Below are 27,290 nucleotides of genomic sequence, written 5' to 3'. Positions count from 1 at the left end.
TCTAAAACCAGCTTGAACATCTGGAAGTTCATGGTTCACGTATTGTTGATGCCTGGCTTGGAGAATTTTGAGCATTACTTTACTAGTGTGTGAGATGAGTGCAATTGTGTGGTAGTTTGAGCATTCTTTGGGATTGCCTTTCTTTGGGATTGGAATGAAAACTGACCTTTTCCAGTCCTGTGGCCACTGCTGAGTTTTCCAAATTTGCTGGCATATTGAGTGCAGCACTTTCACAGCATCATCTTTCATGATTTGAAATAGCTCAACTGGAATTCCATCACCTCCACTAGCTTTGTTCATAGTGATGCTTTCTAAGGCCCACTTGACTTCACATTCCAAGATGTCTGGCTGTAGGTGAGTGATCACACCATTGTGATTATCTGTGTCGTGAAGATCTTTTTTGTATAGTTCTTCTGTGTATTCTTGCCACCTCTTCTTAATATCTTCTGCTTCTGTTAAGTCCATACCATTTCTGTCCTTTATTGAGCCCATTTTTGCATGAAATGTTCCCTTGGTATCTCTAATTTTCTTGAAGAGATCCCTAGTCTTTCCCATTCTGTTGTTTTCCTCTATTTCTTTGCATTGATCACTGAGGAAGGCTTTCATATCTCTCCTGGCTATTCTTTGGAACTCTGCTTTCAAATGGGAATATCTTTCCTTTTCTCCTTTGCTTTTCTTTTCACAGCTATTTGTAAGGCCTCCTCAGACAACCATTTTGCCTTTTTGTATTTCTTTTCCACGGGGATGGTCTTGATCCCTGACTCCTGTACAATGTCACGAACCTCTGTCCATAGTTCATCAGGCTGTCTATCAGATCTAGTCCCTTAAATCTAATTCTCACTTCCACTGTATAGCCATAAGGGACTTGATTTAGGTCATACCTGAATGGTCGAGTGGTTTTCCATACTTTGTTCAGTTTTAAGTCTGAATTTGGCAATAAGAGTTCATGATCTGAGCCACAGTCAGCTCATGGTCTTGTTTTTGCTGACTGTATAGAGCTTCTCCATCTTTGGTTGCAATGAATATAATCAGTCTGATTTTGGTGTTGACCATCTGGTGATGTCCATGTGTAGAGTCTTGTCTTGTGTTGTTGGAAGAGGGTGTTTGCTATGACCAGTGTGTTTTCTTGGCAAAACTCTATTAGTCTTTGCCCTGCTTCATTCCATACTCCAAGGCCAAATTTGGCTATTACTCCAGGTGTTTCTTGACTTCCTACTTTTGCATTCCAGTCCCCTATAATTAAAAGGACATCTTTTTTGGGTGTTAGTTCTAAAAGGTCTTGTAGGTCTTCATAGAACCATTCAACTTTAGCTTCTTCAGCATTACTGGTTGGGGCATAGGCTTGGATTACCGTGATATTGAATGGTTTGCCTTGGAAATGAACAGAGATCATTCTGTCGTTTTTGAGATTTCATCCAAGTACTGCATTTCAGACTCTTGTTGACCATGATGGCTACTCCATTTCTTCTAAGGGATTCCTGCCCACAGTAGTAGATATAATGGTCATCTGAGTTAAATTCACCCATTCCAGTCCATTTTAGTTCTCTGATTCCTAGAATGTCGACATTCACTCTTGCCATCTCTTGTTTGACCAGAACTAACCCTAGGAAGTATCAAATAGTGAGAACTCACACAAAGGAAACCACTCAAAGAGCTGGCATCACCCAACCACCAGTAGCACCCTGTGCAGGATGCCTCATCTAAACCACAAACAAAACAAAAATACAAACCCAATCATCAGCAGACAGGATTACCACCTCACTCAGCCTTGCCCATCAGAGGAAAAACAAGCAAACAAAAACTCAGCACAAATCTTACCCTATATGACGCTTACACAAACCACGGGACCAACCTTAGGAGGGCAGAAACCAAAAGGAAGAAATAATTCAACCTTGAAGCCTGGGAAAAGGAGACCTCAAACACAATAAGTTAAAAAAAATAATGAAAAGGCAAAGAAACACTACACAAATGAAGGAACAAACTAGAAACATAGAAGTCCAAATAAATGAAGAGGAAATAGGCAAACTACCCAAGACTTGCTAACCTACAACTACTGAACCTTTGTTTCCATATCTTTAAAACAGGAATAATAATACTTTTTTTGAGCAACTCATGGGGTTGCTCAACTCATAGAAAAGGAATAGGTTGGTATTTGTAAAACTGCTTTACAACAGTGCTATCCAAAAGAAACATAACGTGAGCCACAGGAGTAACTTAAATTTTTCTAAGCCTTGTTAAATAAAAGTTAAGAAGAGTCTGGTAAATTTACCTTTAATTACATATTTTATTCAGTTCAACATAAGCAAAATATCATTATTTCAACAAGTTTCCAATTTGAAAAAACTATTAAGGAGATATTTCACATCCTTTTTTTAAGCTAAGTTTTTGAATCCAGTGAAACACTTACAACATGTCTCAGTTTGGATGCTAAATTTTAATCAAAAATACCTGATATGTATTTAGATTACATAATATTTATAGTTGAAAAAGTAGATGTATATCCCCCAATTTTCCCAAACTTAAAAAAAGTTTTTCAGTAACCAAATCTAATACTGGTTTATAAATAAAAATTAGTTAAAATTCCATAAGATTAGAAATGCCTTACTCACATCAGCCATAGTTCAATGGCTTAACAGTCATGTACAGTTAGTGGCTATCATATTGGATAGTGCCACTATATCAACCGTTGAGCTTTATGTATCTGACAGCTTTTACAGAAGTTCTTAAATCTCAGTTGGATGGTACATTATTTCTTTCACTTTGGGCCTCCACGTTAGAGACATGAATTTCCTTTGCTTTGACCTACAAAAGAATTTCCCAAGGAAAACCTCCCAGCTTTCCCGACAGTTGGATAACAGATTGCTTCCATTTCAGTAATCAGAATTTATTTTGTCTAAGAGTCACTACACTTTCTGGGAAATAAATACATCTCTAAGAGCAGGGGGAAGATTACCAAAATAGACTGTTTTTAAAGAGCTGAAAAATCGATTCCTGGTAGTAATGCAATCTGGAATACACGAAACCATTAGTGCAAGGAGCCCACAACGAGGTCAGGATCTATTCTGAGCCATGGAGAATTGAGCTCCCAAGCGACTTCAGTGCATTACCAAGAGCAGACTGATTCCGGGTAAGGCCAAACCCATCATCTCAGGGTAAGGGGCCTCATGTGGGGTCACCTAGGGTGTCTGGGATCTCCTGGCAGAGGTCAGGGCATTGGGGCAGCGATGATGGACACTCTACCCCAAGCATATTTTTTTGCATGAATTCATCACAGAATTTGATACCAAGGTATTTCTCTCTTCCTTCTTATTTGAGGAACAGACTAGAAACTCTTCACAGTTTTTCTTTGCTTCCGTGGAGAATCTTTGATCTGAAAGAACCTACTGCATTCAGTAGATTGGACTGTTTTAATGAACATTTATCTAGCACTTACCATATCCCAAACATTGTTCTAAGCACTTTAACTAAATTAATTCTTGCAACAAATATATCAGATAGTTTTATAATGCCCACTTTACAGATGAGAAAACTGAGGCAGAGAAAGCTGAAATAACTTGCACAAAGTGGTCCTGCTTGTAAGTGATGGGGAAGGGATAGGAACCCAGACAATCTAGGTTTCTGACAAATCAGTACACCCCGTGGTCCATACAACTACTGGATGTGAGTCAGAGGCTGGACTTCCAAGCTCAGCCCAGAGTGCCAAGCCTTGCATCCAATCACTAGGAATTCAGATACTGCCTTCCCTAATTAACTGGTGAAATCAGAGGGGAGCTCAGAAACTCACCTGCCTCTACCACTGATCCTGATCCTCTAGAACAAGAGTTCCCAACCTCTAGAATCTAGTGCCTGATGACCTGAGGTGGAGCTGATGTAATAATAATAATAGAGATAGAGTGTGCAATAAATGTAATGTGCCTGAATCATCTTGAATCCTCCATTCCACCTCCCTGGTCTATGGAAAAATTGTTTTCCACAAAACCTGTCCCTGGTGCCAAAAAGGATGGGGACCACTGCTCTAGAATGTCCGCCATCTCTACAGCCTCTAACACAATTCTGCTTATCTTTTAAAGCTCAGCTCAAAACGCACCTTCTCCATTAGGTTTCTTAACTCTCTAGAGTCAAAACTACCCTTGTTTTCATCTCCCAATCTCTTCCAGATTAATCTCTATTGCAGCTTTCTGTAAGTTGCCTTGAATTATAGAGCTGTCTCTCTCTCTTCTCCTTGGCTATGAGACCCCAGAGGATGAGAAGTTCATATTATTCACTTTTTTAAAGATTTTAAAAAAAATTTAATTTGTTTTTGGCTATGCTGGGTCTTTGTTGTTGTGTGGGCTTTTTTCTAGTTGTGGAAATTGAGAGCTACTCTTCGCTGCTGCATGCAGGCTTCTTATCGTGAAGGCTTCTCTTTTTTGTAGAGCAGGGTCTGTATGTGTAGGGGCTTCAGTAGCTGTGGCTCACGTGGCTCCCAGGCTCTAGAGGACAGCCCCAGTAGCTGCGGTGCGTGGAATTAGTTGCTTTGCAGCATGTGGGATGTTCCCAGACCACATCCTGAACCTGTATTCCCTGCCCTGGCAGGTGGATTCTTTACCACTGAGCCACCAGGAAAGCCTCATCTTATTCATTTTTGTATCCCCCACAGCACCTAGCATGAAACCTTTTGCTTTCTAGCACTCCATAAATATTCATTACTAATTCATCACTACGTCTATATTTCTAATTTGAATAGAAAATTAATGTATTGGAAACTGTATTGCAGTGGGTTTCAAGAAACTTGAATTCTAAACTTGCTTCTGTCACCAAATAGCTATATACATTTGGGCAATTTATTTCACCTCTCTGAGCCTTAGTTGTCTATAATTGGATGAGATAATCTCTAAGGCCTCATGACATTTATGGAATGGGCTATTATTTGCTCTGAATTTATGGACACAAAAGGTTTTAAACAAGTCCCTGAAGGCTGTTTCATATATTCTGCCATCACTCCGGGGCTATAGGGGTGAGGTGCTTCTAAGCAGGAACACATGATAGGGGTCAGCAGAAGCAGCCCCTTGAGACAGGCCAAGTCTGACTGGTTGGTTGTGCTCTAAAATTTCAGCCTGGTTAAAAGCCTGGGTCTTATAGGAAAGGACCCTACATAAAGTGGGGGATACAGTATAAGACAGCTCCAGGAAATAGTAGAGATGGTTCTGTCCTCAGTGTGCTTAATATGTGGTAGGAATCACTGGCTAGCTAGGCTTCCTTCGAGAACACCCTGGAAATAGCATGCAGATAAGAGGTATGCGCAGCCAGGTGATAAGGCCATCGGAAAGCAGAAGATAGCAAGTGTTGGTGAGGAGGCAGAGAAACTGGGACCCATTTATGCTGTTGGTAAGAATGTAAGATGATATGGCTACTATGGAAAGCAGTATCATAGTTCCTCTAAAAATTAAAAATAAGACTACCATGTGATCCAGCAATCCCACTTTTGGGTATATACCCCCCGAAAATTCCAATCAGGATCTTGAAGAAATAGCTGTCCTCTGATGTTCACTGCAGTGCTACTCCCAACAGCTAAGATATGGAAATACCCCTGATGAATGGATCAAGAAATTAGGTATGTACAGACAATGAAATATCATTCAGCCTTTTTAAAAAAGGGAATCTTGCCATTTTGGACAACAGGGATAAACCCAGAGGATACTATGCTAAGTGAAATAAACCAGTTACAGAAGGACAAACACTGCATGCTATCATGTATGTGAGAAACCTAAAACAGTCAAATTCACAGAAGCAGAGGATAGAATGGTGGTGACTAGGCCCTGAGGGCTGGGACAAATAGGGAATTATTGTTCAATTGGTATAGAGCATCAGTTACACAAGATGAATGTGCTCTGAGGATGCATTATATAATATAGTGCCTATACTTATAACTACTGTATTGTGCACTTACATTTTGTTAGGAGAGCGATCTCAAGTGTTCTGATCAAATTAAAAAAAAAAAGACACAAGGAAACTTTTGGAGTGATGGATATGGTGGTGGTTTTCTAGGCATTTTTGGGCATGTGACCAAACTCACCAAATTGTATATGTTAAGTATATGCAGGGTTTTTGTGTATCAATTATTATTATTATTAGCAAGGAAACTTTAAAAAGTCATTTAAAATCTTTGCAACCTAAAAATAAAAATGGTTTTCAAACCTTAAAAAAGGAAAAAATTGGGTCTGGCTGGATACCCCTCTTACAGCTAACATTTAAGAACAAACAAAGAAGGCTAAAAGGCAGGAAATAGTGGGATTAGGAGATGAAATATGTGCCTGGGCCAAATAGTTTCAAAGTTCCTAAACGTCAAATACAAATTTCTAAGGTACAAAATGTTGTATTTTAAGTTTATGTATTTAAAAAAAAAAATATTTATTTGGCTGCATCGGGGCTTAGTTGCAGCCCCATATCTGTGCTCTTTGTTGCAGCATGAGAGAGCTTTAGTTGCAGATGTGAACTTTTAGTTGCAGCATGTGGGATCTAGTTCCCTGATCAGGAATTGAACGTGGGCCCCCTCCATTGGGAGCTAGAAGTCTGAGCCACTGGACCACCAGGGAAATCCCAAGTATATGTATCTTAAAATCACTTGTTAGTGACTTATCCTGATTATCAGAGCCATAAAACAGTGACTGGTCTCACATCCTGGATAAAGAAAGGAAGAGAAGTTTTTGTGTTCATTCCCCCACTGGCATGTGGGCTCTAAACTCCTGTCTTCGCTCAGCACTTGGAAGGTGAATCACTTGACCTTGCTGGATCTTTGTGGCAGCTTCTGTAAAATGGAGGGCTTTATTGTAAATGATCCCTAACGTCCCTTTTAGCTGCATAGAAGGTTGGTGACAGGTATTGTCCTCCACTAGACTATGTTGTCATTCAGTTGCTAAGTTGTGTCTGACTCATTGTGACCCCATGGACTGCAGCATGCCAGGCTTCCCTGTCCTTCACTATCTACTGGAATTTGCTCAAACTCATGTCCATTGAGTTGATGATGATATCCAACCATGTCGTCCTCTGTCATTCCCTTCTCCTCCTGCCTTCAGTCTTTCCCACCATCAGGGTCTTTTCCAATGAGTTGGCTCTTGGCATCAGATGGCCAAAGTATTGGAGGTTCAGCAACAGTTCCTTCCAATGAATATTCAGGGTTGATTTCCTTTAGGATTGACTGATTTGATCTCCGTGCAGTCCAAGGGACTCTCGAGTCTCTTCTCCAGCACCACAATTCAGAAGCATCACGAGACCATAAACCCTGGAAGGCCAGGCTGTGCTTTACCTATCTCTCTAGAGCCAGGTGCCAGCAAAGTTCCTGACATGTACTAGGGGCTCAATCAGTGCTGGTTGGATTGAACTGAATTGAATATGATAAGTGAGGAGGCATGAAGTGAGAACCAGAAAGTTAATTTAAAAAAATGGAAGCAAGCTTTTCCTTCTCTCTGTGGACAAAAGCTGGGAAGAGACCGTTTTGGTAACAGGTAAAAACCCAGACTGAAGAAGAATGAAAGGTACACCCCATCAGCTGGGCAGCAGAAACCCCTGGGGTGTACAAATATTTGGAGAAAGGGTATTGATTATAAAGTGAGAGTGCTGATAAATTACAAAGAATAAATGTAACCAAAATAGGTATATAAAATTAAGCTTTGCTATTGGGCTCCCCTTGCGGCTCAGCTGGTAAAGAATCTGCCTGCAATGCGGGAGACCTGGGTTCAATCCCTGGGTTGGGAAGATCCCCTGGAGAAGGGAAAGGCTATGTGCTCCAGTATTCTGGCCTGGAGAATCCCACGGACTGTATAGTCTATGGGATCACAAAGAGTGGGACACAACTGAATGACTTTCACTTTTTACTTTCATACTTTAGCCAAGTATAGCAAAGTTGGATCTGTTGTGAAGAGCCAACTCACTGGAAAGATCCTGATGTTGGGAAAGATTGAGGTAAAAGGAGAAGGGAACAGCAGAGGGTAAGATGGCTAGCATCACTGAGTCAATGAACATGAATTTGACCAAATTCCGGGACACAATGAAGGACAGAGAAGCCTAGCATGGTGCAATCCATGAGGTTGCAAAGAATTGAAGCGACTTAGCAACTGATCAACAACACCACAATAATCCCTTAAAAATCAGTGGAAAAGCTTTCAAATTGTTGCTTCTATTTTCAAGATGTCCATAATGATTTTTCAGTAGGTAATGCAAGCACAGAGGATCAAATTTAAAAGAGTTTAAAAGCTATTATTAGCAGTGCTGATTTTATCTCCTTATAGGCCATTATTTATTGGATAAAAAGTTCACTTTGTGTCTAAAGCAACCTCTGAGTAGAAATTTCAGTTAGCCCTTCTGATACTGTACCACCTGGGGTTGAAGGGCAGACCCTTCCATACAGCTGCGGAGTTGGCTGGCAGGTGAGATGTTGGCATCTAGATGCTGAGTAAGGCAAGAATGACAGTGTTATCCCCTCATACAGAGTGGGTACCTGAAGCCTAGAAAGGAGATACTTTGCACAAGATCACTTAGACACTGGTGGGGGACTTCCCTGGTGGTCCAGTGGTTAAGAATCTACCTTGCAAGGCAGGGGACGTGGGTTTGGTCCCTGGTTGGGGAACTATGATCCCGTATGCCACAGGGCAGCCAAGCCTGTGTACTGCATCTAAGATCCAGCTGGGAAAGGTAGCCCCCCGCCAAAAAAAAAAAAAAAAAACCAGACACTGGCAGAACCCAGCTGGGAAAGGCAGCTAGCCTCATTCTGCTGCTTCATTAGGCGCTTTATCTACCTTCTCGTCTTCCAGCCCAAGGCAGTTTCTTGGAGAAGGACGTGCACTGCCATCCTGGGGTCAGGACAGGCTCAGCGCCTGCCTGCAGAGGCAAGAAGGCTCCTCTGACAGATGCTTATGACACTTTCAGGGCACAGTCAGGTTCTCTTCAGAGAGGAGAGCACGTTGGGATCTCGGCTTTCAAGCAGGTCCGTTTTCCTCATGTTGATTGAATTCTCTCCATCACAGACTTCATCTCTGGGTCCCAGGAAGGGGAACTTGCTAGCTCAAGAATGTGCCCAGTTGAACTTGATTTACTCTCCATAAAAGATTCAGAAGGGAAGTTGACTTTTTACCCATTCTCTCCTCGAAGCCATCAAAAGAATTATGAAATCGTTTCCAGATCAAACACTGAGGTTCTTCCCAAAGGGTGTCACCATGAGTTAACGTTCAGCCCTTGCGCCCTCCTCTCCCAGGGTGCAGAAGCCGGGCGGGTGGGTCTCCTTCTCTCTGTGTGAGCATCAGTGCCGTTGCAGGACTCTGCTCCCTTCCTCTCTGCGCTGCTGTCTTCACCACACTCTGTGCCCCAGGATCTGGTCCACCTGCAGGGTTGGAGGAAACAAACCTGAAACACAGGTGCAGGGACTGTCCTGCTGTGTCCAAATGAGAGACTGTAAAGACAGTGTGATGGGGCAAGTTTTGAGGTTGTAATTCTGCAGAAAGGCAAGTCCTCCAGGAGGCCAGGTTTACATCCCGAACTTCTCTCTCCCTCCGCAGCAGAACCACCTCCACGCACTGAATACATTGTCTTTATTGTGAGGGTTCCCGACTTGCTCCAATCAACACGTTTCTTTAACTCCTTTAAGATGAACTTGTTAGTGGTGTGTCCGCTGCCATGCGTTTCTAACTTCCTCTGATTAATTAGGAGGCTTGGAAATGTGTGAGTGTTTCAGACACTGTGCTGTGGGTGATCATGATGCTGAGCAAGTTCACTTCTTCAACGTTTAATGCTGAACTATTTTCTACTCTAGAGGTAGATGGGAGAAAGGGGCTCTGTGTAGACATCAATGTGTATTTTCATCTCTACTACTTTCTGCCCTGTATTGCCAACCTAATTGACTTCCTCCACCTTCAGCCAGATAGAAAAGTGAAAAGAGGCCAAGACATGGTTGGAGGGGGCGGCAGTCATTGCTATTTAGGCAGGTACTGAAAGGAGGTGTTACTAAACTGTCCAGGAGACTTGGATCCTTCGTTCCCACTGGAGAGTAAAGCTTTGGGGCTCTGTGCCACAGTGGTTTATCATAGATGGCAAAAATACTCGGTTGCCCAAAAGTTCACTCAGGTTTGATCATAAGATGTTATGGAAACACCTGAACGAATTTTTGGCCACCCCACTATCTGTTGTCCAATGCACTGCCAAGCTCTCTGCCTGCCTGTTCTGCAGAGCTAATGTGAAAAGCCAGTGCACCGTGGCCAACTGAGCCTACGTTTAGGTGTTTCTCCAGTTCCCTAAATACCCATTTTCTGTCTGGCCTCCAGACAGCTAATCTAATCTACTTTATTTTGCTTCTCATAATTTCATTATTGGATGTAACCCTGTCCCAAAGTCTGGGCCCGTCGCGCCCATGAAGCTTCTCCAATACCCTTTCACAGTTCGTTCATTGATTCATTTACCCAACAAGTATTTGTCATCTCTGTGCTGGATGCTGGGTATCTGAGGAGGTAAGAGAGAAATATTTCCCCTTCATACCTTTGAAGTGTATGGTCCAACCTCAAAGTTGCTTGTGGAACAAGAAATTGCAAACGTGATGAGTGTGGTACTGATATACAGGGGGCTAGGGGAACACATGGTAAGTGTGTGCTAAGTCACTTCAGTCGTGTCTGACTCTCTGTGACCCCATGGACTGTCACCCGCCAGGCTCCTCTGTCCATGGGATTCTCCAGGCATGAATACTGAAGTGGGTTGCCATGCCCTTCTCCAAGGGATCTTCCTGACCCAGGGATCACACCGGTGTCTCTTGCATAGATTGCAAACGTGACGAGTGTGGTACTGATATGTAGGGGCCTAGGGGGACACATCAGAAGAGACTTAATCCAGAATGCAGATGAGTCAGGAATGGCCCCCCTGACAAGATCCCATTTATCTTAAAAGAAAAGGATGAACTCAGAAGAGTGCAGGTAGATAGGAGTCACGTGTGTGAAAGTTTTGAGGTGGAAAGGAGAAAGTGTATTGAAGGTAACAGAAGGCCAGTGTGGTTAGGATAGAATAATAGCCAGTATTAATTTGGCATTTGATGTACCAGGCCATGTTCAAAGCAGTTGACACATTTTAATTTTTTTTTTTTAACCTTCACATTAAGTCTATGATAAAGTAATTGAGAACACAGAGGAGTTAAGTAACTTTCCCAGGGTCACACAGCTAGGACATAACGTAACTGGGATGTGAGCCAAGACAGCCTGTCTCCAATCCCTGCTCTCTGAACACAGCATCAAACTTCAGAGATAGTGGAGGGAGGGTAGATGAAGAACACATCACACAACTCAGGAAGAGGAGCAGAAGACTGCAAGTCAATTTAGACCGCACTGAAAGTTCAGTACAGTACCTAGGTCTGCTCCATACTAATTTCAATCCTTTTCTCCATATGAAAAGTTGGGGAATCCACTGAGACTCTAGGCTTCCCAGGTGGCCTAGTGGGAAAGAATCGGCCTGCCAATGCAGGTGATGGAAGAAAGGTGGCTTCATTCCCTGGGTCAGGAAGATCCCCTGGAGTAGGAAATGGCAACCTACTCCAGTATTCTTGCCTGGAAAATTCCATGGACAGAGGAGCCTGGTGGGCTACAGTCCATGGGGTCGCAAAGAGTCTGACACAACTGAGCATGCACACACTGAGAATCCAGCTCTAGGTTACACACTGGAGAAATATAGGAAGCAGTCAAATTAGTCCAAAGGGCTAATAATTCCCCCATAACTTTGAGGGAAAGAAGAGGTTTGTGTGGGATGGAGAGCTGAAGGATTCACACAGCAAGGCATACTTGAAGTGGCCTACAGGAATCATTAGGGTCTAGACTAAAAAAAAGCAATGGAATGGTTGTCCATGCCTTTTAATTCTTTTGCTTTTTTCAGCATGCACTTCTCATGTATCTTTTCCCTGCATGATTTTCTGCTCAAAGCTGAAGCCATGGCAGTGAATTGGACAAGTAAAATAGAAACCAGCATGAGCAAGGGGCCGCATGTGAGAAAGTCTGTGACTGTGGGTGACAAAGAAGAGACTAGCTGGCACCCAAGGGTCATGGGGAAAGTTAATTGGAGCTGGGCTTCGGAGATGGGAAATGAGGACAGGGAGATAAAGCAAGTGATTGTTCACGGTTCTATCAGTGTTGAATGGGATTTTTCTTCTTCCTGACTGATAATGAGAAGCCACCGCTAGTTCTTGGGTAGGAAAGAAAAACGATTTGTTTCTAGAATGCTGTGTCTGGCAGCCCTGCACAGGCCACACTGGACAGCAAGGAGACTCAAACATTAGTACAACGTTAGGGTGGGTAGGAGAAGCAAGGAACAGAGAAGTATATCTGAATGCTACTTACTCTTTTTAATATTTTTTTGAATGATTTGTTTGAAGTAGAGCTGGTTTATAATATTTTATTAGTTTCAGGTGTACCACATAGTTGATTCAATAATTTTGTAGATTACACTCCATTTAAAATTATAAAATATTGGCTATATTCCTGGTTCTATGAAATGTATCTTTGTAGCTTATTTATCCTACACAGAGCAGTTTGGATCCATTAGTTTCCTGCCTCTATCTTGCCCCTCCCCTTCCCTATCCCATTTATTTAAAATGGCCTTTTAAAAATTACTTCATTTTATAGTCGAGAATAGTTGGTTAACGATGTTGTGTTAGTTTCAGGTGTACATCAAAGCAATTCAGCTAGACATATATCTGTTCTTTTTCAAAAGCTTTCCCCATTTAGGTTATTTCAAAATATTGGGTAAGTTCCCTGTGCTGTACAAAAGGTCCTTGTTAATTATCTATTTTATATACAGTAAGCGCGCAGATGTTAGTTCCTAATTTATCCCTTCTCCCCTACCGTTTCCCTTTGGTAACTCTAAGTTTGTTTTTGAATTCACTGAGCCTATTCCTGTTTTGTAAATAATTTCGTTTGTATCATTTTTTAGATTCTACATATAAGTGATATCATATCGTATGTCTTTGTCTGACTTCACTTAGCATGATACTCTTTAGGTTCATCCATGGTGCTGCAAATGGCATTATTTCATTTTTATGACTGAGTAATATTCCTTTGTATATATGCACCACATCTTTATCCATTCATGTGTCAGTGGATTTAGGCTGTTTCCATGTCTTGGCTACTGTAAATAGTGCTGCTCTGAACATTAGGGTGCATTTATCTTTTTGAATTAGAATTTTCATCTTTTCTGGATATATGCCCAAGAGTGGGATTGCAGGATCATATGGTAACTCTGTTTTTAGTTTCAGGAACCTCCATATTGTTCCCCATAGTGGCTGTACCAACTTATATTCCTCCTGACAGTGTAGTAGGGCTCCCTTTTCTCCACACCCTATGCAGCATTTATCGCTTGTAGACTCTTTGATGATGGCCATTCTGACTGTGTAAGGTGAGATACTTCATTGCTGTTTTGATTTGCAGTTCTCTAATGATTAGTGATGTTGAGCATCTTTTCATGAGGTTTTTGGCCTTCTGTATGTCTTTGGAGAAATGTCTGTTTAGATCTTCTGCCCGTTTTTTGACTGGGTTGCCTGTTAAATATCATTTACTCTTATTTCTCACTTTTCTTACATACTCTTTAAAACTGTAGATTAGGTTGTCCTCTCATACTTGAAAATCAAGCTTAAACCAGCTTCTCTTGGTCTCTGAAAGTAGACAAGATTTCTGGTTGATAGCTCGGATCAGTTTTATTAACCCAAAACTACCTCTCAACTTGGCACCTCTTCAGCCAGAAACAAACATATTATTCACCCTGGATTGTCCTGAAAGGGGTAAGAGAAATGAATGTAATTTAAGGAGACGGTCCTTAATTAAAGGAGCCACTTGGTAAACTTCAATGGCTGCCTTGTTTTGGCTAGGCAATTTTTTTTTAAATTTTAATATACTTTTCCAAATCTTCTTGTTTGTTGGAGAGTTTATCACAGTTGGCTTTTACCTGGTAAATTTTTATTTAATCTGTGGCGGATGCTGTGTCAGGCCGACCGGCTTTCAGGATGGGCATTGTATCCTACTGCCGAAGCAATGAATGCAGCCTGTTGTGTGGTGAGTTCCCACTGTGACACTCAGTACCCAGGATTTCAGTGCAGCCAGAGGGGTGAATGGGGTCGATTTTTTTATTTGTATGCACAAAGTCTCCCTCCTCCAACTACCCCTCTGAGTGGGCTTTCCTCCACTCCACATGTATATTTTCATTATTAACCTAATGTCACACATTTTGTTGGTGACCATTATTTTATATGTGGGTAGAGATGCTGTAGCAATGAGTGACTGCTGCATGTCAAACAGATCAATCCAGAATGATAGTATGATTTTAGTGAACACCCTGCATTACCACTTACCACTTGCAGAGCTGAGGGAGTGTCTGCGTGTGTATACACACACACACATACACACACAGACACACACACAAAATCTGGTTTCGCCCCCAAAGTTTTTTCCCCTGAGGCATTGTAGAACTCTGGAACCGAAAGGAATTTATAGATGGGAAAGTTTATCTGCATTATTTAAAGACAAAGAAACTGAGGCCTAGACAGGAAAGGGGGCCAGATGCCACAGGCCACAGAGCTAGTAAGGAAGTTCAGGGATTGGAATACAGATTTCCAGATCCTGGCCTCTCTGTGTATCTCACCATGTTAAATCCTTATACTTGATTCTTAAAGAAACATGGATCTACAAGACTGGAGGCCCATGTGAAAAAGCACATGAAAAGATACTCAACATCACTAATTATTAGAGAACTGCGACTTCCCTGGTGTCTCAGATGGTAAAAGTGTCTGCCTACAATGCAGGAGACCTAGGTTCGATCCCTGGATTGGGAAGATCCCCTGGAGAAGGAAATGGAAACCCACTCCAATGTTCTTGCCTGGAAAATTCCATGGACAGGGGAGCCGGGTAGGCTCCAGTCCATGGGGTCGCAAAGAGTCGGACATGGCTGAGCGACTTCACTTCACTTTGCAAATCAAAACTATGATGAGGTATCACCTTACACCAGTCAGAATGGCCATCATTAAAAAGTCTACAAATGATAAATGCTGGAGAGGATGTGGAGAAAAGGGAACTCTCCTACACTGTTGGTGACTTATAGTGTTTAAAAGAAAAAAAAAGACCAAAAAAGCAAACATTAATTTAGAAGTTATCTGCAAAGATATGCCTTGAACTCAGGTCTCTGGACTCCCAGACCAGAACCATTCAACCGTTCTGTGGTAGAGGTATTGAGTGCTGTTTAGATGTACTTGGAAATGTAGAGGTAGAATGAAAATAGTTTTAAAAATTCCTTGAATCCTATACCCTGCAGTTCTTGGCCTCTTCAAGCCCTGACCTAATCATCTGATTGCTGTCTATATTTTTCCTAAACATGTTGAGGAACTGTAGAGAAGTGGCTCACAGTGTGCTGAGACACCCCACTGATTTGATATTACAACACTTCCGGTCAACAGAGTTAATTACTTCAAATGTGCCAGCTTAAGTGTAGTCATTGAATCAGATCAGAATCAGTTCCAGGAAATCAGGCTTTGATAACGAGAGCTTCGTAAGGCAAGAGCCACAGTGAAGGGGAAGCAGCCCAGTGGGGTTCTAATATCTTGGTACCACATTGCCCTGGTCAGGGTTGACTGGAAGGGAAGTTTATCTTGTCCTACCTTCTCTGACCTGCTCATTAGAGAAGCCCCATAGTATCTCCAAGCAGGAGCTGCACAGGGCTGCCCACTTCAGAACCCTGTCCCCACCTGTCTTCGCGTGGCAACCCTCTGGATGCCGGACTGTTCTTCTCTACCTACCCTCAGTACCCCTTCTTCCAGCCCAGCTGGCCTGTTTTGGGTTCCAGTGCTATCTTCTGCTCCCCTTTGTGATGGTCAGGGGTCTAACTCACTGGTCTATTTGAGGACATTACTGTTAATATGGAGAATTTATCATTTGTGGGATCTGCAACTCTGTCAGTCAGCTAGGGCTGCCATAATCATATATAATACTATAGACTGGGTGACTTAAACAACAGAAATTTGTTTTCCCATAGTCCTGGAGGCTGAAAGTCCAAGATCACGGCGCTGGCGAGGTGGACTTATCCTGGGGGATCTCCCTTTAGCTTGCAGAGGGTCATCTTCTTGTAGTATCTTTACATGGCTAAATTTTCTCTGTGCACAGGCATCCCTGGTGTCTGTCTCCTTTTATAAGGACACCAGTCATATTGGATTAGGGCCTGGTTCTTATGACCTCATTTAGCCTTAGTTGTCTCCCTAAAGCTCTCATCTCCCAATACAGCCATATTGGGGATTAAGTGCTATCACCTGTGAATTTTGAAGAGGCAAGACTGAGTCCATAACAGGACCACAGGTGGGTTTCTCTCTAATAGAGATGTCCGCAGCCTTATCTCAGAGCAGTAACTCTCTGAATAGCAACTGTGTATGTCATCTCTGCAGGCAAATGAGGAATGTGATTTGGACAGAGACCTCTACCCCTGTATACACATCTCCAAGGCTGCCTGCAAATAAAGCCAGATCTGAACAACTAAAGATCTATATTCCAAATCTCCAGGTCATAGATAAGTTGAGTGATAAAACCTCATGCCCAGGTGGCATTTTCAGTAGGCTCAGAGAAATACCAAAGGGATGCACCCATAGTCCTCACCAGTTAGCCAGTTTCATTTTGTTTGATGACTTGGATTTCATTTTAATTATTTAATTTTGAAATGTAAGATGATGTATTATATATGGGTTAGTTATATATAAATGTGAGTGTTATGTATGTATGGAAACATGTTTTTTCACTCTGTGCTTTGAAAAGGTTACAGAAAGTTTGTAGGTTAGATTAGATGATAGAGACCAAGGTTACCACAGTCAGGGGCATCATTGTGCATCATGAGGCCACTGACTTTGCCAGTGAGCCAGGCATCTGCGTTAGGCACCAATAATAATGATAATAGTTAACTGTGAACAAACCGTGATTTTTATCTGTCTTCACTGTAACTAACTCTGTGAGGGTGGTGTTCTATTATTCCCATTATAGAACGGGAACTGAGGCATACTTTGCTCAGGGTCAGACAACTACTAAGTGTGGAATGGGTACCTGTCTGATAATGAAATGCAGGTATTTGTGCTCACTCTGAATAAAGCACAAATATTTAGTGATGAAAACAGGGCGAGGAGCTTCCCTGGCAGTCCAGTGATTAGGACTTCACCTTCCAATGCAAGGGGGTTGGGTTCCATCCCTGGTTGGAGAGCTAAGATACCACATACCTCAGTAGCCCCAAAAAAACCAAACAAAAAAACCCAAAAAACATAAAACAGAAGCAATATTGTAAAAAATTCAATAAAGACTTAAAAAGAAAGAAAAGCAGGGATAATCCATGTTGTTGTCTCAGTGTTGCAGCATTTGAAAGACTGAGGTGATTGGTTGGAGGATAAGTTGCTGGAGAAACCCCAATCAAAGCCTTGAAACATAAGTAAAATTCAGAGAGGAACAGAGGTGAGGAAAGAGTATGCAAAACTGGAAGCACGTGCTGAGTCGCTTCAATCTTGTCCAACTCTCTGAGATGCCATGGACCGTAGCCCACCAGGCTCCTCTGGTCCATGGGATTCTCCAGGCAAGAATACTGGAGTGGGTTGCCATTTCCTTCTCCAGGGAATCTTCCTGACCCAGGGATCAAACCTGAGTCTCCTACGGCTCCTGCATTGCAGGCAGATTCCTTACTTCTGAGCCACCGGGGAAGCAGAACTGGAGGCAGAAATGGCAAATTGAGTGGAGAGACACAGAAGACTTTCTGGCAAGACTTTATTTGAAGGTTTGCAAATACGAATGAAAAGAGGCTGTGTTCCTATTTGTCAAGACAGGCTCTGGACTCCACCTTGAAGGGGAAGCAAAGCTTGTGTTGAATCTCAGAGTGGGTTGGCTCTAGACTGGTCAGTTTTCATAGACACCAGTTTACCTGTGTCCAAGAAGTGAGCTCTTTAGTCAATATATAGACATTTGTCTATTGAAACTGGTTTAATAGCAAATAGCCACTAGCCCTTCTGCTTACTGAAAAATAATAATTAAATGTCAGGAACATAAAAAAAAATATTTCTGTAGCTTTTTGTAACTTTGCTCTTTCATGGGTGTAGATGGGCTTGAATGGAATTGTTGTTTATTTGTGCCACCGTCTGAGTGAAAGTGTGAACCAGAAAAAAAACTTTCAACACAATCATTCATCCTATGTTCCCAGCAAAAAATATGCTTCACGTTGTCAGTTCAAATTTTGAGACTCCCATGACATAGGCTCAATTCCCTTAAAGTCATTGAATGCTCATCCATTAGATGAAGATGTATATGAAGATGACCTCAGAATTCATTATTTTCCAACATATGTGTCCTCTTTCTTCATGAATTTACATGATCCACTACTTTAGTTATGTCAGTGGAGGTATCTGTATGTTTCCAACCAAAGGCAGCTTCTTACACGTTTCTGGAACCTTTATATAGGTCTAAATGCTTACATTGCCTTTTTCCTCTAAGCTAGATTTCTCTTTTCTTAGATGATGAAGTAATAGAGAACAGAGGACTTTGGTGAGAACTTTTATTGCACAGAAATTTTACATTTAAGAAATCGTTTCACAGAGATGGTATCAGAAGTAACAGGAATAAATTGTTGTGGAAGCGAGAGCATTACAACCATGATACTGGATGTGAGGATAGTAGCCAGCCAGGGGAGGGAAAGCTGGCTGGGAAGTTCTCAAAATTCCAATCCGTAGGGTAAACCTTTAAGGGAGAAGTGCTTGGAGACAATAGGCTTTGTGATGGAATCTTGTTAAACCAGCATATCCTCAAACTGTCATTCTATAAAATGGACAAAACCCAATTTCTCATATCATCAAACGTCATTTTCTGAGCACAGCTTCCTGTATCAGAGAAGGGAAATATCAAGGAAAATAAGCGATGGTCCCAGTCTAGGAGATCCTGGTTTACTTCCAGAGGCTTAGACCTAACTCAAGCTTAATTAACATACAATACATAGCAATTTATAGGAAATCCTAAACCATCACCCAGAACTCAACAGTTTGCAAATAATGCTGTACATGAGAATCAGCTGGGGGCTTGTGAAAGGACAGAGTCTCAGGCTGTATTCCTGGAAATTCTGAGTTGGGGCCTTTGCTTCTTGGTTGTTTTTTGTTTTTTTAACAAGCTCCACATCCACTAAAGACTGCTGGTGAAGACGATAGGGTATGGGGGAGTGGGGTGGACGATAACTTTGGGCTGGGGCATTAAGGAAAGCACCCCTCCCCCCGGCACTGAGCACAGAGGTGGAAGATACAGGTTTGTAGAGCTGAGGGTATATGCATGCGGAGACAATTGGAGTGGGGTGAGGGGGTTTAGTAGGAGGTGGTGTCCACTGGGTAAATGCCTGGATGGCCTGTGGACTAACTCCACTCTGTGAGAGCAGGAAGTGAAGACTGGCTTGGTTCTTTCAGACAGGGATCTTGATGGTTTGGCAAGGTTAGTGGAAGGGAGAAGAAAGTAGGTATTGGGTCTTTTGTTGGGCACTCACCTGGTAAAGCCCTTTGGGAGAAAGAGGGGTGGGTGGGTGCCTGTGTCTCTTCCCTCCCCGTCTGCTCAGCGAAGCTAACTGATCTCTATCACAATGCACTAGGTGTACATTAAAGGGTGTGTTTTAAACAAAACGCTAAGATTAGCCAGTCCACTTACCTCCCCCAAAGGAGCTCGCTCAGCCAGAGGAAGCCTGACAAATGACCACGTAAAATATTATGCTTTTAAGAAGGTCCCTTATATCTCAGAGAGTCAATAGTCCATTATGTCAGTTCCCATCCACTGGCTTCTTTCTCAGCTATTTATATTTCCATTTAGATGAAGCGTAGGCAAAGCTCACCAAGGCCCAGAAAATTAGAGTTATCAGAGCCTCGTTAGTTATCTCTTCTACAACCATCTATCTTTTTCATTCCACCCACTCTGGGCCCAGCAGTTTGGCTCCTGCCTTTCACTTCCTTTTGAGACTTTCCAGTGTGAGGTCCTGCTTTTTCCAATGTCTCCACTGCTGATCCTTTGACTGTATCTTTTCCTCTTCTGTTGTTCTGGTATTTGTTTTTTTCGTGGGGAGAAGAGAAGAGAAGAATGAAGACTTGGTGAGAGAAAACGTTTCCTGTACCGGTTTTCCTGCACTCTGTTATCTTCTCTGTTTACATCCTATACCTTGCGCACTCTTTTTGGTCTGTGTGTGTTAGTCGCTCAGTCATGTCCCACTCTTTGTGACCCCATGGACTATAGCCTGCCAGGCTCCTCTGTCCATGGACTTTTCCAGGCAAGAATTCTGGAGTGGGTAGCCATTTCCTTCTCCAGGCGATCTTCCTGACCCAGGGATTGAATCTGGGTCTCCTGCATCGCAGACAGATTCTTTACCATCTGAGCTACCAAGGAAATCCTCTTGCTGGCCTAATCTTTCTTAAACAGCACTCAGAATCACAGGAGCTAGGACAGGTATATACTGGCACAGAGATAAACTACCTTGAAAAATAAATTTAGGGAGTAAGAAGAGATACTTGAAAGGGGGAACTTACCATCACAAAGACAATCTATTCCACTGTTGGACAGTGTGGATGGTTGAAAAAGTATTCCTCTGTTCAGTGCTATGAGGATGATCTCAGAACTATCAAGCTATTTTTGCCTTCTGAAGTTACACAAAATATAACACATTGTTCTTTTACAGTATAGAACTCTGTATGTATGTAGAATTTCCACACATATCAGTTCAGTTCAGTAGCTCAGTCATATCCAACTCTTTGCGACCCCATGATCAAAGCATGCCAGACCTCCCTGTCCATCGCCAGCTCCCAGAGTTTACTCAAACCCATGTTCATCGAGTCGGTGATGCCATCCAGCCATCTCATCCTCTGTCATCCCCTTCTCCTCCTGCCCCCAATCCCTCCCAGCATCAGGGTCTTTTCCAATGAGTCAACTCTTTGCATGAGGTGGCCAAAGTACTGGAGTTTCAGCTTCAGCATCAGCCCTTCCAATGAACACCCAGGACTGATCTCCTTTAGGATAGACTGGTTGCATCTCCTTGCAGTCCAAGGGACTCTCAAGTCTTCTCCAACACCATGGTTCAAAAGCATCAATTTTTCAGTGCTCAGCTTACTTCATAGTCCAACTCTCACATCCATACATGACCACTGGAAAAACCATAGCCTTGACTAGACAGACCTTTGTTGGCAAAGTACTGTCTCTGCTTTTTAATATGCTATCTAGGTTGGTCATACACGTACACAATCACACATGCACACACACAGCCTCAAAGTCTTCTCTTTTCCAGCTAAGCAACTCTAGTTCTTGCAATTATGACTCAACAATTTCCATCTCACTTACTGTCCTTTTGACCAACTTGGGTCATAAAACTGACTGTAGAACTCAAGATACAGTCAGACCACACAACCTAGAAAGGATTTTCCCTTCGTTCTTTTGGGTACTGTGCTTTTGTTCAAACAGCCTAGCTTACATTAGCATTTTGAAAGCCAGCAACACTGTTGATACCTATCATGTTTGCAGTCAACTAAGATCTATAGAGTTGCAATCTAAGTTAAGGGCCTGAAAGACATCTCTGTTCAATTTAATCTTGTGAGTTTGGCCTATGTCTTCTGGCAAGATCTTTCTAGATGATGATTCTTTCAGCAATGGCTCTCCTTCCTAACTTTGTGTAATCTACAATTTGGTAAGAAAATTGTCAATTTTTTCCATAATGTATTGTTGAGTATAACTAACAAGTTAAAAACAGTTTTATAATGTGATCTTACTTTGTTGAAAATACCTTTTATTTGTACAAAAACAATCTGGATGAAGATATACTAAAATGTTAACAGTTCTTATCTCTGATTATAAGACTTACAATTTTTAATTTTTGGTTATACTTTTGTCTGATTTACTAAATTATTTTTAAAAGGAGTCCTTCTAACTAAAAGAATGGTTTTGAATGTATAGTATCTATTGTTACCTAATTGCTGTGAGTTTCTTGAGTCTTTAACTTGACTCAAAGCTTCTTGAGAACAGGGAAGTTGTGTTCATAATCTCCCAAGGAGCTGGCACAAAGCTTGACTGACTGGGTTTGCTTTTAAATTAACTTGTCCTTCCTCCAGTGCTGAAGGCATGGCCTTTGGTTTGACTTTATCTCTCATTCATATCAATGTCTTAAAGTAATGGGAACACATGTTTTATCTGCATCAACACTTAAGCAAATAAGGCTGATTCATTTACTGGTGAATGATTATTCAATGGGTTAACAAATCTATTTAACCAGTTGAAAGCCTATTATTTTGATTAACCATGGTTGGTTCATAATTCTACAATGTAAGTATAAATAATGGAATAATTTTGGTGAGAGACAACTATTGGTGAACCCTCCAAGTACTGTTTTCTTGAGACCAGCACTGTGCTAAGAATTCCTACAAATGCAGATGAAGACAGGACTCTTGATTTCAACTCTGGGAGATGGTGAGGGACAGGGGAGCCTGGCATGCTGCTGTCCATGGGGGTCACAAAGAGTCAGACATGACTAGGCGACTGAACAACAACAGCAGTTGGTCAGGTAAGACTTCCAAGAGCAAAAAGGTGTCAGGATGCATATTGGGACATTGATTGGTGTTTGATACTGTCTTTAGGTCATTACATTTCTCTCTTCAACAGAGCATTTGGTCAAGGAGAATGAGGGGTGAGAGTAGGACTTTGTCCTCCAGTTGTAACTCCTAGAAGATAACAAACTGAAACTCATAGAAAAGTTATTCATATACATTTTTTCTACATATTTGTTTTAGAAAAATGTAAAAATTACAATTTTTCTATTAGGTAGAAATAATTTACTATGTAAAGTAAAGTAATCCCCTCCCCTTCTCAGTCTTCCTTGCTCCCCACATCCCACAGTGTTGTCTACTCTGTATCTATGAGGCAGACTTGGTGGGCTGTGGTTCTTCCATCTCCCACTGCTTTCCCATTATCTGGGGTCTCTGGGAAAAATGGGCTGAGCAGGTCCTTTGTCCTTCAGTAACTACACACAGTTTACATGGAAAATCTGACTCTGATAAGGCCCTGTGTGCTCACAAAAGGCAAAAACCATGAGGAGGTACTACAAAATTATCTAATTTATATATGTCATTAACTTGTAACCAATGCTTCACTCTTAAAGTCTGGTACCCATCCTTAGGTAAGGATCTTTTTTCCCTTCATTCTTATCGACTGTTCTCATTCTTGAAAAGCCTAAAAACTGTCCTAGAAAATGAATGACTCTTTCCCTCTCTGCCTTTCTCTATTATTCCTTCCCTCCCTTTCTCTTATTTTATAATTCTATTGAATCCTCCAAACAACAAAGAAAAGGAAGAATTATTACCTTCTCTTTAACTTTCAGATTTTTCACCTTTAAGAAGGAGAAGAAAAATTTCCCAAATTTGCACAGCTAGTGAGGGGCAGAGGCATGGTTCAAAGAGAAATCTTTCTACTCCAAAGCTAGTATCAACATCTCGACCAAATAATAGGCACCAGCAGGGCAGGTACTGGCCTCCATCTCTCTCCTTCTAGGACCTGATATAGGTCTTGGCAGAGGATGATCACCAATAAATTTTCTTTGAATTGCATTTTAGTTTGGATCTCAGTACCCTGAGTTGGACAGAACCTCACATGTCACCCAGTACCTTGCTCCCATAAGGTAGGGACGCACCTGCCAATCTAGAAGGAATGGGTCTTATTTAATTCTCCTTGCTTCTTTCATCACCCCTGAACAGCTCTTCAAGCTAGAGTCCTATACCATGGAGCATGCTGATTTGTCTTGTAACTAACTTATTTTTCATATAAATAAGATTAATATATTTTCTTTATAGAAAATAAGCTCAGTAAAAAGAAAATTTTAAACCATACAGATATTTTTAAACAAAAATGCAGTCATATGATACAAACTTTTATAACCAATTCCTTCACTCAGCAATGTATTGTAAACATCTTGCAATGTTAATGATTGTAGATGATATCATCTTCAATGATCCCATAGCTTTGTGCTGGTTGGATGGCTGGATAAATTATCAGTCATTAGCTAGTTCCTTGCAGATTAATATTTAGATAACAACTCTTAAAACTTTCAAATAAATGGTTTCCAGATGATGTCATTCATCTGGAGATTTGCTAGCAGGAGTGCAGGAGTCACTCATTTCTTAAGTTTGCTTCATTTTAAGTCTAGGCCATATTATACATCCACAATGGATCAGAGAAGAAGACATTTTTGTGGGTACATGGAAATATTACATTTAACTTGGTACACTGTAGCACAAAATGTATCAAGTGGTTAAGAAAGATGTAAAACAACTCAGAATTAATTTAAGATGACATATATATAGAATCAGTTCCAAAAGCAACAGGCTATCATATATGGAAATATGTTTTAATGTAATAAAAATGTATAAATAGTGTTCTAATATTATAATCAACAAGGTAATGCTTATTTAACTTATGGGAAATAATGTATTTATTAATTTAATGTTTTATATTTCCTTCTTCCTACTTCTTTTGGGGGGAAATGATAAAATTGTTTTCTACCTATGAATTTTTGTGTATCAGACAAGATACAACATGAAAAACAAACAGAAGGCATTTAACACAGAGAACTAGTTATAAAAGACTTAAAGAGATGAAATCAGGAAAAGGCGGGAAAAGAGTTAACCCAGAAATTAGTTACTACAGGAAGGAAATATAGCTAAGAAAAAAGGGGAAGGAATTGGTGTTTCCAGAGTTCAGAGTGCTCTGAGTGCTGTGCTAGTTAGTATAATGCTGTTACCATGGGAGCTAGGAGCACCTGCTGATACTGAAGCCATGGGGTAGACCACCTAGTCAATGTTGATCCAATAGAGAAAACCACATTGTTACTACCAGAACCACCAAAGAAGGATTGCTGACACCAAAGTCAGAATCATCAAAGCAATGAAGCCACTTCCACAGTTGCTGCCAGCGGCCAAGGAAGAAAAGGAGGGATAATGATAACTTTTCTCTACTCCTAGTATGCGGAACCCATTAGAAAGGCAGTTGCACAAAAGTCTGAGCAGTGTATGGACAGTCAGGTATGGGAATGACAGACAATAGATAAATAACTGACACGATTACCTTTTTACCACTTGGGACATGGAGGACACTTCACATGGATCACAGCCTTGTCTAACCCAATGAAACTATGAGCCATCCTGTGTAGGGACACCCAAGATGGATGGGTCACATTCAAGAGTTCTGATAAAACGTAGCCCACTGGAGAAGGGAATGGCAAACCACCTTCAGCATTCTTGTCTTGAGAACCCCATGGACAATATGAAAAGGCAAAAAAAAAAAAAATAAATAAGACACTGAAAGACGAACTCTCCAGATTGGTAGGTGCCCAATATGTTACTGGAGAAGAGTGAAGAAATAACTCCAGAAAGAATGAAGAGGCTGAGCCAAAGTGGAAACAATTATCAGTTGTGGATGTGATTGGTAGGTGAAAGTAAAGTCCGATGCCATAAAGAGCAATATTGCATAGGAACCTGTAATGTTAGATCCATGAATCAATGTAAATTGGAAGTGGTCAATCAGAAGATGGCAAGAGTGAACACTGACATTTTAGGAATCAGTGAACTAAAATGGACTGATATGGGTGAATTTAACTAGATGACCATTATATCTGCTACTGTGGGCAAGAATCCCTTAGAAGAAATGGAGTTAGCCCTCATAGTCAACAAGAGTCTGAAATGCAGTACTTGGGTGCAATCTCAAAAATGACAGAATGATCTCTGTTCATTTCCAAGGCAAACCATTCAATATCACAGTAATCCAAGTCTATGCCCCAACCACTAATGTTGAAGCTGAAGTTGAATGGTTCTGTGAAGACCTACAAGACCGTCTAGAACTAACACCAAAAAACCTATGTCCTTTTTCATCATAGGGGACTGGAATGCAAAAGTAGAAGTCAAGAGATACCTGAAGTAACACAAATTTGGCCTTGGAGTATAAAATGAAGCAGGGCAAAGGCTAACAGAGTTTTGCCAAGAGAACACATTGATCATAGCAAACACCCTCTTCCAAAAACACAAGAGACAACTCTACACATGGACATCACCAGATGGTCAATACCAAAATCAGAGTGATAATATTCTTTGCAGCTGAAGATGGAGAAGCTCTAAACAAACAAGATCAGGAGCTGACTATTGCTCAAATCATGAACTCCTTGTTGAAAAACTCAGACTTAAATTGAAGAAACTAGGGAAAACCACTAGACCATGCAGGTATGGCCTAAAGCAAATACCTGATGATTATACAGCGGAGGTGACAAGTAGATTCAAGGGATTAGATCTGCCTGAAAAACTATGGATGGAGGTCCATAACATTGTACAGGAGGCAGTGATCAAAACTCTCCCCAAGAAAAAGAAATGCAAAAAGGCAACATGGTTATCTGAGGAGGCCTTACAAATAACTGAGGGAAAAAAAGAGAAGCAAAAGGCAAAGGAAAAAAGGAAAGATATACCCATCTGAATGCAGAGTTCCAAAGAATAGCAAGGAGAGACAAGAAAGCCTTCGTAAGTGTACAATGGAAAGAAATAGAGGAAAACAATAGAATGGGAAAGACTACAAATCTCTTCAAGAAAGTTGGAGTTACCAAGGGAATATTTCGTGCAAAGATGGGCACAATAAAAGACAGAAATGGTATGGTCCTAACAGAAGCAGAAGATATTAAGAAGAGATGGCAAGAATACACAGAAGAACTATACAAAAAAGATCTTCATGACCCAGATAACTACAATGGTGTGATCACTCACCTAAAGCCAGACATCTTGGAGTGTGAAGTCAAGTAGGCCTTAGGAAGCATCACTACAAACAAAACTAGTGGAGGTGATGGAATCCTAGCTGAGCTGTTTTAAATCCTAAACAATGATGCTGTGAAAGTGCTGCACTCAATATGCCAGTAAATTTTGAAAATTCAGCAGTGACCATGAGACTGGAAAAGGTCAGTTTTCATTCCATTTCCAAATAAGGGCAATGCCAAAGAATGCTCAAACTACCACACAATTGCACTCATTTCACATGCTAGCAAAGTGATGCTCAAAATCCTTCAAGCTAGGCTTCAACAGTATGTGAACCTAGAACTTTCAGATGTACAAGCTGGATTTAGAAAAGACAGAGGAACCAGAGATCATATTGCCAATATCTGTTGGATCATCAAAAAAGCCAGAGAGTTCCAGAAAAACATCTATTTATGCTTCACTGATTATGCTAAAGTCTTTGACTGTGCGGATCATGACAAACTGTGGAAAACTC

The sequence above is a fragment of the Odocoileus virginianus genome, chromosome 10 (genome assembly GCF_023699985.2).
Source record: "Odocoileus virginianus isolate 20LAN1187 ecotype Illinois chromosome 10, Ovbor_1.2, whole genome shotgun sequence".
In the NCBI taxonomy this organism is placed as follows: Eukaryota; Metazoa; Chordata; class Mammalia; order Artiodactyla; family Cervidae; genus Odocoileus; species Odocoileus virginianus.
Note: the sequence above shows the minus strand (reverse complement) of the source record.